We start from the raw sequence: 11,245 nt of genomic DNA on the forward strand, positions 1-11,245 counted from the left end.
ATGTACACTCTTAACGGTGAAATTTTGCAAAGGATTTCCTAATGGAACGTAGGTGTGCAATTTACATCATGACTGAAATAAAAAAAAAAATCATTAACTTCTTAATCTTTATTAACATTCACTTAAATACTAAGAACTACGAACAGACAATTAATACAATATTTCATTTATTACATTTAATGTTAGAACCTGTGTGTTCTACGAAACTTTATTTGACAATGTTAGCCTTTGAGCTTATAAAGTATAGGGAATATTAGATATGATTGTAATTGTTATCTAACATTACAGAAGTACTTATTGTATAATATACATATTATGTTGTATATAATATGATCCAGGTATATATAATATGAGCAACATTATACTTTTTTTTTTTAATTTAATGGTATAGTTAGCAAAGGATCATGTACATGCAACACCAGAAGGGTTACAGATATACCTTGCCAGCATTTAAAAATGAAACCGGTTTACTCAAGGTTATTAACATTTGTAAATTATATATTGTTGCCCAATACAATAAATGATATATATAAATGCCATTTTTTTTTCTGGGGCGTGTAGATCAAAAATGTTCTAAAATCATCACACCCTTTTATTTTATCCTATATTAGATACACAGAAAACGCAACACGCTATTCAATACGGACACTTCACAGAAATTCGTTCATTCCATTGGTAAGCATTAAATTCTTAAGTTTTCTAAAATCAAATATCCCTATACATATAATCGCTAATATATATATGTATTTTGAAATCGTTTAAAGTAACAAAAATGGCTTACGTATCAACTTGTAGCAAAAGCAACGAAATGACATTCCTAAGTTTATATATAAGTATAACATGTAAGATATTTTTGCCCTACACATTAATAATATCACAAAAGCGTCTATGTTTTAAAAAAAAAAAAAAATCTTTGGTCAATTTATATTTTTTGCGCATGTTCAACGGGCTCAACGGAGTATTAAACTAAATCATAGCCAAAATGCTACTTTCTATCTACTCCTACACAATAATATAAGTAACATTAGCTACATCTAAAAAATATTTTTTTTTTTTTCCTAATATAAAATTGACCCCAATCACAACAGCACTGTTTCTCTTTTACTTGAAACTTTAAAACGACTACACCCACAATTATTTAATTAACTATCGTACTACTTTGAAAAATACCAACAATCTACAATGACAAAGCATATTTTCAGCGAAAACTATTTAAGCTTGCTCATTTAAATAATCTTTCATATCTTCATATAGTATTCAATATCTTAATAAACGCCAAGAGTCTCATATTTCGTCTGTTGGTCGATTAAACCGTTTATTTTAAATATATTTTAAATTTTTGGCACAATTCTAAAATTTTGTTTCATTATCACGACGATTCGAAATCTCGAATTTTAATCTAAAAGTGAGATAAATTACACTTGTTTTAATTTTTTGATGTTATAATATCTACTAGATATATAATATATGTATATACCAGACTGTTTAAATACAGTACAATCAGTCCATAAATTTTTTTAAAGGACGGTTTGTCTATATATAATTCAGTACCGTCTTTATAAAATATATATTTAGATAGACAAAGACCTAGAGTTCCAACATCAAAAATATTTATATAGTAACTATATCTTGTTTAGTTTGATAAATTATTCAGAAGTTAGAAAATAGACTTCTTTTTCACAAAATACTCTGCATTTTTATAAATATTACATACAATATAAATAAATAAATAAATAGTATATACAATGTAAGAGCATTGTGAAATTTATATATATATATATATTTATTTGTGTTGTTTGTAAAATATATATTAATTTTAAACTACTAAATATTTTTCAAAAATACTCAGTCATATAAAATCGTTTAAATACATTTACAGACGAATTTTTAGATATATATTTATTATTTATATATAAAATTTATATTGACAAAGTCATGTGTCTGTAAATACACACTGATTGACCATAGAAGTCGAATCACATCAATTGACTTTTACTTTAAAGTATTCGAATAATTAATCTGTGGGTGATAGGATTTCTGGCAACCCTCATAGAAACAATGACATTTTCAATTTAATAAGTGTTTTGTTTAGACGATAATAACTATTTATAATATATATTATTTCTTCTATGTCTATTGTATAATGTAAATATTAAATTCTCAATGTCCAATTACTTTATAATAATATCTGTCGCCTGTTATAGAAATTGTTTTTACAGACGAAAACTAGCAAGCATTTTTATAATATATTATACATATATTAGTTAGTTTTTTATAAGCATTATATTATAAAAATCAGTAAAACGATATACATTTCAAACGCACGGTAACGTAGACACGAACTACTTGTCTATCCCTCATTATTATTCTCAGGGATATTACAGCTGACACAACCAATATTCAAAATATCTTAATGTAAGAATAATCGGAGTATAATATCCCGAAAACATATCAAAAATCTCAGTAATAACTAACAAGGTGTGAAAAACATAAATCTCAACATTAAATATTACTCAGTTGCTAAAGAAAATAAGTCTTGAATTATCCGTGAAGGAAATCAAATAATACAAATAATTACGAGTGAGTTACTTTGAAGATGCAGTAGCGCGCTTGGCTTGACTACGTGTCACCCTTTGACCTGTCCCTTCGCCTTCAGGCCTGTTTCTAGATACCCTCAAACGCATCGGCCTCTCTTCAGGCGTGGCTCTGGCTGTGCGAATATGTGCTGAAACGAAATATTTATTTATATGATTTCGGAAAACAGCTGATGTTTTTTTGCTGAACTATTTTGAAAACGACCGCTATTATTACAATAAATTAAATAAGAAATGAAATAATGACGAAACTGAACCCATAATCGGTTCCGATATTACAAATATTAATATAATCAAACATTTAAAATGGCATGTCGAATTAAAAAAAAATGCAATTTAATTAAAAGAGAAAGAAATTATCAAAAAAAAAAATAACTAAACACTATTATATTTACATAAAACTAAATAAATAATAAAATCAACATTCCATTTATTAACAAATTTAGTTTTCGTTTTGGAAATATAAATTGTATGATTTTATATCTTACAAAAAGATAGTTGTATAGGATAAGACATAATCAAACCATTCCATGTGGGTATTATGGGAAAGCAAGCAGAACAGCATTCCACATAACTACTTATATACGCTTTGATTTAAATTTTAAAGTTGTGATGACAACATCGCCGACTCTCAATACGCCATTTTGTTTAACGAATTCATAATGAATACCATAGATATTCAAGAGCTTGAAATATTACATCACGTCAATTCACTGTCAAAGTTGTTTAATCAACTTTACATCTAATGTGATCAGAATGGTTTACACATAATTTATACCTCGGTATGCTTCAGAGCCATCTCTATTTCTTAATTTCGCCTGTAGCTTCTTTTTGGCGGCCAAAATCTTAGCTTGCACTGCAATAAAAATACTTTTCATTACCTACTTTGCGACACAGGTTCTAATATATTTCTAATTTACGACAAATTAATTTTGATAAATGGCGATGAAAAAGGCCTAATTTCTTATTCCTAGGGGTTTTTAATTATAGATATTTAGCATAGCATTTTTAGACAAAATTCTCGTAAATAAATTACTGTTTAAGATTATGGTACTGGCTATTATGATTAACAAATTTATGTTAGTAATTGCTACAAACAATAACGGCCTTTTAATTTCATATTTAACTTAATGTGAATGATTTAATTTAATTTCTATCGGACCTCGAAGTCGACAAATTTAAGTCCTAACTAACAGACAAACTCTGCCTCTAACAGATGAACTCAAGTCTGTAGTAAATAATTTTCAGTTGAAACACTTGTGCCTTGATCACTTTCATTAAAAGTATTAGATACACCTCGCCTTATTGCCTGCGCTGGTGAGAGGAGGGCTGGTTAATTTTTTTGCTCAGAGGATCGGATCGGGTTTTTTACCTTCAACGGCTTCAACATTTTATCGCCAGTTGACAGCTATTGTAAAGTATCGTAGGAACATCATTGAAACAAATTAACACTTACTTTTAACATTTTATTAACATTCATTTAAAACCTTTAAGGTTATCTATAAATACGATTTTTTAGTTTGCCAAAAAATATTTTTTTTTTTTGGTATCTGCTACTTCCGAAATTGAGTACAATTATGTACTGATATGGGTTTCCACAATACATTGCTTTCCAAATTAAACTTTGATTCAGTGAAAAGTTAATAACATTACTGAATATCAATAATCTAAATGAAAGTCCTGTGATACCTTTGTATTTTGTCTGTAAGTCTGTCAAAGTCGTTTACATAAAACAATTTCATAATTTATATACTACATAGATTTGAAATCGTGAATTTTATATAAAATAAGTATTGTTTTATTAAAAATTTCATTAGTATTTAATAGGTTATTTCAATCCAATAAAGATATCAGCTGATTATTAAGATATATGTATCTCGCATATTCCAAGGGATTTGCTTGCTGATAATAGCTCTTCTGCTTCTTGTACATCTTTATTTACAAAACTCTTTCACATTTACCGTTACGAGTTTCGATAACTTTGCTGAATCTATGGTGAACGTCATATGATATCACATCTCATATCAATTTAAAAGTCTTGTATTGGTCTTCGTTCTTCTTGTGGTTGGAATGGGGTATATTTGTTTTTATCGATAACATTCGAATTGGACCTGTCGTGTATTGTTTCAGTATCTTAGCATTCGGAAATAAATAGAATATTTTGTTAGTTATTATAAATTTAAAATTAAAAAACAAAAAAAAAAAGTAAACAAAAACAATAAAGTAAAAATACTATTTTTAATTTAATAGAAATATAAATATTTTTCGAAAAATTTCCAAAAATATTTATAATAAATGTTTTATCACGGTCCTTTCAAAAGAGTGATCCTCGAAGCATGTATATCATTAAAGTACTTAAGATAAAATCTTGAACGAAGTTTGCGAACTGAACCTTCTTCCTCAGCAAATGATAAAACTAGATACAAGTCTTGACTTCAAACTGGATATCAGCAGTCTATGTAGCATATGTTTTCATCTGGTCTTCATGTCACTTTCGAGATGTCGATTTCGTCTTGATCGGTCACTGGTAACGAACTTTTGGAATTGGTCTTGATGAATGAGATTATCAGCACTTTACAAAAATATATTGAATTTTTTAGTTTCAAATACCAGACTTAAAAATATTTTGTACTTCGTATTTTAAGTACGGGCAAAGAAGTATTTTGTTTATTAATGAAGACGGATTCGTAATAGGATACCGGGACTAAGCTCAATTCTCAAGTCTTAAGAGAGCTATGGGTAAATATATTGAACTTAAGGAGTCGTTTCGAAGCCAGTGGCGTAGCTATCGTAGGGTCAGATGGTGAGTTCTTGCCCACCTAGCTACGTCACTGTTCGAAGCGTTAGGATTGTTGCGACTATCGCAAAATGGAATATCGCATTAGGAACCTAGGTGGGCAAGCTTTTAATAAGGAATCGGTTTACTACGTGTACTACGTTCAACTACACATAAAACAAATATATAATCTAATTTGAATTTTGTTTTGTTTTTTTTTACCATTATTTATTACAATCGTGTCACGCACACGAAGACGTTTTGTAAGGCGGCCATTTTCCGTTCCTGCGCTGCAATATAAATACTTTTTATTACCTACTTTGCGATACAGGTTCTAATAGATTCTTAACTAGTACTACTTAATTTACGACAAATTTATTTTGATAAATGGCAATTCAAAAGGGTTATTTTCTTATTGCTAGGGGGTTTATAATAATAAAAATTTAGCATTGCTTTATTAAAAAAAAAAAATCACGTACATAAATTACTGCTTAAGATTGTGGTGCTGGTTATTATGACTAACAAACTTTTATTAAACTAAACGCCTTTAATATCATATTGAATTTAGTGTTTGAATTGTTTAATTTATTTTCTGTGAGACCTCGACCAAATTTCAGTCCTAGTCCTCAAATCTCTAGTAAATAATTTGCAGTTAAATATATAATCTAATTTGTATTCTTTTTTGCTGTTTTTACTATTGTTTAAATCGTGTCACGCACACGAAAACATTTAATAAAATAATGAACGCCGGCAATTTAATATTTTTCTTTAATAAAAACAAATGTTGTGTATATTAGTGAGTGAATAGATCTATAAATTTCCCAAGGCTGAGCTATATTTTTTATGAGTTAAAGGGTTGGAACTTAGTCCTTGCTGTTCCAATACTGATTTTATAAAATATTTGACAGATTTTCCCCTGACACACGCAAGTGTCCTTAAGATATTTTTCTGCTAAATCGGTTTGTGACTATAAGATACATACGTAAATCTCATTTTTTCATAAATTAAATTTATTTTATTACACTTCTGCATAAGGTATCTTAGAGTGAAAGAATTATTTAAATCGATTCAGTAGTTTTAGAGTGAATTGATTACAGAAAAACTAATCTTTCCTCCTTTTATTTATCGTCGAGGTAAATAAACGCGTAGGTAATAATTGTTGTTTAAGATTTAATTTAAGCTAAGTAACAAAATGACCTTTTAGCTATAAAAAAAATTAAATGTTTATCAAAAAAGTTAAAAATAAATATAATTAGTAAGTGACAGATAAGTGTACAAAACCCTAGAACACGGAATTTTTTTTATATAATACCCATTATATCTATCTTTTTCTCTTTAAAATGTACTCGGACCAAAAGAAACTAAAAAACTAAAAGTCTAGGAGTTGCTTTTGGTCCTAGACGAAGATGTATTATAATTCTCATCTCTAAACATTGATTATGTTTAATTTATATTTTTAATACATATTGTGTAATGTGATAGTGCATGGTGAGACTATGTACCTGTAAATAGTAGAACATTTGCCAAGATAATTTTTGATATGTATTTTTTTTAATGTGATATTGTATCTACTGTTGGTTGTCATGTCATGTCTGTAAGATGTAGCGATTCTCGAAGAATGCTTTGATTATATTATTGACGTCACAAATATAATTTTCACGTTCTTGTATATATACCAGAGGAACCAGCTTAATTAGCCATTTGTTTAACAGCCTAACCTTCTTATTAAACGGCGCCTGATTGAACATCAGCAGCACGAATGACAAGAAACGAATAAATCTTCCGTTACTAGAGTGGAGTAATTTGCTCTACTCTCCAGGCCAATATAAATATTTGTCTCTGTCTATCTTTAACAAGCCACGAAACGGCTTAATTAATGCAATTTAAAAGTAATCGAATTATCGAGTACGTAATACCTGCACGTTTGGTACGACTACGCGTCATTATCCAATGACCATTCCGCTCTGCCACAGTATCTTCAGCATTTCGAGCTGAAAACAAATAATAACCTTGGAAAATACCTAATATTATTCTCTATTAATAAAACTATTAGTATGCACATAGTCTGAAATTTAGATATTACCGAGTAGGTACATATGTATTATAAAATATGATCAAGCAAAAAAATACGCTGTGTCGCGTTGCACAAATGCTCGACAGAACTCGACTAATATTGCATGACACTAAGTAAATAGATAAATGATTCTAGGTTTTATTTAAATTTTATAAAATACATCACATGACTAAAAATGTAACACTTACCTGCAGGATTCCTATTTCTTCCCCCAGGGGCTACATCGGGGACTACATCGGCGCTAGCTGCCGCTAAAAATAAATATTTTTAACATTAAGTAAGTAGTATTTGTATTATCGAAACTTAGATTAAATCTATATTAAATATTTGATTATTATATAAATATATGACGAACAGTATCAGTTGATTGTGGATAATGCGTTGATATAAAATAAATATTGTACAACATCACATACATTACTCTGATCGCAATGTAAGTAGCTAAAGCACTTGTGTTATGGAAAATCAGAAGTAACGACGGTACCAAACGGTAACAAACACCCAAACCCGAGATAACATAGAAAACTAATGAACTTTTTCTACATCGACTCGGCCGGGAATCGAACCCGGGACCTCGGAGTGGCGTACCCATGAAAACCGGTGCACACACTACTCAACCACGAAGGTCGTCAATAGGCTATTTGACTGGTTTTTAAAATACACTTTATACTATTTAGTAGAGATTAAGGAACCCAGTAAAAGTTGTGTTTTTTTAATTCTAGTACATATTTATTTGCTGATAAATATCAAATTTAAAATTCAATATTTAAATTGCGCGCGAAAACGCTACTTAGACAATATGGCGCTGCAATGGGGTCGGTGACGTCACGTGTATTGTAATCACATACAGTAGGCGAACGAGGTTATCAAGCAAATGACGTCATCATAAGCCCGACCAATCAGGAGCGTTTTGTGTCACGTGACAAACGTTTAAAAAAATGCATTTTTATTTATAGATTTTTGAATAAATTAATTATTATTTTCAACTTTCGTTAATAAATAACCATATGTACACTCATAACATATACTGATTACAATAATTGACATTTTATTTTTCGCATTGTCAAATAGCCTATTGTAAATTGCATTCATATCATTTTAATGTAACAATAAAATAGATAAAAAGCTTGAGTGCTTCATACAGTTAACATGACAATTAAATTAGAATAACAATTACTTAGGTATCTTTAGTTATTATCGTAGTTCTTGATTTTTTTTTTTTTAGCATTAGCAGCCCCTAAATATCCCACTACTGGGATAAAGGCCTCCTCTCCCTTTGAGGAGAAGGTTTGGAGCATATATTCTTGATTAAACATACATAATAAGAAAATCTCTGAATACAACATTTTATAGTTATTGAGTTGTTAGATGAGACTTAAATTGTTGGGTTTAAGTCTTCTAAATTCCTCTCATAAGGGGGTGAAAGTTTTATGGACATTTATTAAAAATATGGGAACTGGTAATCAAGCTTATGTTAATAACTTGACAAATTGTTAAAACTGATTTGAAAATTAATTATTCAAGAATTTTTTTATGGTATATGTTGGTGGACGAGCATGTGGGCCACCTGATTGTTATTGGTCACCACCGTCCATAGACAATGGCGCTGTAAGAAATATTAACCAATCCTTACATCGCCAATGCGCCACCAACTTAGGAACTAAGATGTTATGTCCCTTGTGCCTGTAGTTACACTGGCTCACTCACCCTTAAACAACAATAGCCGTAACACAACAATACTGAGTATCGGTTGGTGGTAAAATATCTGTTCAGTGGACGGACCCAGACGGACTTGCACAAAGCCCTACCACCAAGTAATAGATTGTAAAATTATGGATAAGTTTGTATGGAATTAATTTTGAAAGTTAATCCATTACCCAAGAGGGTGAAATTTGGGATGAAAGTTTATAAATAGAAGTTCTTATTTATTAAAATGTGAAAAGTTACGAAAAAGCTCGTATAATGTTCCCGATAGGGCATCCCATCGGGTAGACGCCAGTAAGTCTAATAAGTGTTACAAGGCTTGAAAACTCACATCTCGTTCCATATTTACGATACGAACATTTCCGAGAGACATTAATAAAATACATGCACTATGATATAGGTGTACCGTTACTTTTGTATTGTGGTAACGTGATTGTATATAACTACGAACATTTAGAATTAAAAATAATATTGCAAAAAAAATACATATAGAAACACAAGCAAAGCAGTTTCAGACAATGCCTGCGGTATTGCCGGATTCAGCTCCATCATTACCGGTCTTCAATCGATCGAGCTACAAAATAGAACCTTTTGATGTTTAATTGAATACAATCTGCCTTCTAATCTCGCAACTTTTAAGTGCGGTACATTTAATTTTCTTTGTAAAATGACGATTCTATAGTGCATGTGACATTCACTTAAATCAATATTAATTTAATTAAAAAAAAAAACTTTTTTTTAAAATCAACATATATAATTAAGAATATTTGACTATAGACACATAATTACTATATTTTAATTATTTACAATATTGTCATTATAATGGTATTTAGTTCATTAAAGAAAAAACTTCGGTGTTAGAGATGTGACAAATAATTTTAATACACGTTTTAATTATCTGTGGGATCTTAGATAAGAAAAAAAAAAACACTGAGACACATTATGTGAGAAGGTTCTATATTAAATCATCCTCCTGCCCTTATCCCAATTTGATTTGTTGTCGGCCCAGCATGTCTTTTTCTTTCATACTTCTCTGTCTGATGTCATCTTACAAGTAACATACTTTCTAGCCATATCTTCTTTCACACAATTCATCCATAGTTTCTTTGATTGTCCTCTACCTCTTTATCCATTGACGTCCATGCTCAAGACCTTCCTCAGAACATTGTCTTCATTCCTCCGCATAACATGCTCATACCGTGACAGACGGTTTCCGCATAGCTTCTCAGTTAACGGTGCCGGTGGAAGGGCAGCACCATCAAGCATATCGCTTCAGGACCGGAGAGACCGCCGAAATCGCAGAACACGTATTCAGTATTCATTCTACTGATTTTCAAGCAAACATTCTCCAGTTTCTGTGGCCAATCCTCCAATCTGCTCTGGATCTCAAGAACATTTTCACCAACCAGTATAATGCCGTCAGCAACCATCATGCACCAGGGTGACTCTTCCTGTGTGTCCGCCGTTAGTCCATAACCAACAGGAAGAGTTAAGGACTTAGACCAAACCCTTGGTGTAAGCCTACAGCCCCACTGAAACGGTCGATGTTGTCAGCAGACCATTGGACATGTACTGGACATGGACTGTACATAGCACGGACTAACTCCACATAGTTCCCAGACACACCTTTCTCTTTCATGGACCACTATAACACTTCACGAGGCACTCTAACATAGTCTTTCTTGAGATCACTGAACACCATGTGCAAGTTCTTGTGAGCAAGTCTGTACTTCTCACATTATGGACAGAGTGCAAAGATAGCATCCATTGTCCCTCGACCTGGCATAAACCCAAACTGATTTTGGGTAATCTCACTCTCTTCCAACAATCTTCTCTCTATTACATTCTCCCATACTTTACATTGTACTTATATGACATGAGCTTTATCCCTCTATAGTTGTTGCAATCCTGTACATGCCCTTTATGATGGGCACTAGCGAACTACTGCACCATTCTTGCAGGATGGTTTCTTCATGCAACAACTTAATGAAGAATAAAGTCAACCACATTCATCCGTCACTCTTTAACACCTTCCATACTTCAACTGGTATATCACCTGGACCCAAAGCCATTCCCATTTTCTATGCTTTTGGCTGC

This window comes from Vanessa atalanta, chromosome Z (assembly GCF_905147765.1).
Source record: "Vanessa atalanta chromosome Z, ilVanAtal1.2, whole genome shotgun sequence".
NCBI lineage: Eukaryota > Metazoa > Arthropoda > Insecta > Lepidoptera > Nymphalidae > Vanessa > Vanessa atalanta.